Here is a 1,174-nt window from a genome sequence, read left to right on the forward strand (position 1 = left end):
CAGCTCGGTCCATTGAGCCGCGCCGATGACAGGTCAGCGCGGCGCGAACACTTTAATACCGCGCTGTTTCGTCCCACATTAGAGTTGTTTGGCTTCCCATAAAATTTCCCGTGCTTAGATCTCTGCCACAATTCTGCGCGCGAAAGATCATATTTTGAGCGCACAAAAGTGCATTTTGCAAGCGCGATCTGAGTTTTGTGGAGAAAATGTTCGTTTCGCAAAGAAAAAAGTATTTAGAGCGCACGAAAATCAATTTTGCATTTAAAATAAGTTTTGGATGTGTGCAGACCTTCTCTTTTGTGCGTGCAATGTTTCACTAGCTTGCTCCCTTGATGTCCACCCTCAGTGCTCTCTAAATGCCAACAGCTCACTTGCTCAACACAACCCAGCATTACAATATGCCATAATTCCAGCCAATGTCTTCAAGTATTTTACTACACTTCAGTATGTGATTCTTATTAAGTAGGGATAATTTTTTAGGATTCTATACTTAACCTAAGTCTCTGAGAACATGTCACCTTGTACTTCTGGAGACTCCAGGTAGGTTGCAGTTCTGGAAAATGGTGGCGCTGGAGACTAAATGGTCCCATTTCACACCTAATTCTTCACCTTAATTCCTAATTCTTTTGCAGTTAACATGCATCTTTTCTTCTCCACATGTTTTTGTGGCTGCTAAATTCTGATTAGTTGCCTTGACAACCATTCACAACATTTCTTGCATTATCAGGACAGCAGAAGAGGACAAATACAGTGCATGCATGCATAATTATTATGCAAGTTGATATTCTGATTATATTTTTTTCCAAGCACATTTTACCAATTCCAAACAACATCAATCTTAATAACTACTATTAATCTTGTATTTAATCACTTATATTCTATATATTATTTTTCATGAAGGCTGGAAGTGAAAAACGCCTTATATTCAGGTGAGCATAATTATTAAGCAGGTTATCTTCTACAGATAAAATCTCGAGATGGACTAAAACTGAGCTCCTAAAACTTACTGCGAGATTCTGGAAGATAAATTCTTCAAACAGTGGTACAAGAGGATGTGGGGCTAGTCCTTCAAGAGTCACTCTCAACTTATCTGTCTATAAAGCCTATATATATATATATATATATATATATATATATATATATAAAATCAGTCTTCAAGTATTTTACTACACTT

The sequence above is a fragment of the Sinocyclocheilus grahami genome, unplaced genomic scaffold (genome assembly GCF_001515645.1).
Source record: "Sinocyclocheilus grahami isolate Dianchi unplaced genomic scaffold, SAMN03320097.WGS_v1.1 scaffold134.1, whole genome shotgun sequence".
NCBI lineage: Eukaryota > Metazoa > Chordata > Actinopteri > Cypriniformes > Cyprinidae > Sinocyclocheilus > Sinocyclocheilus grahami.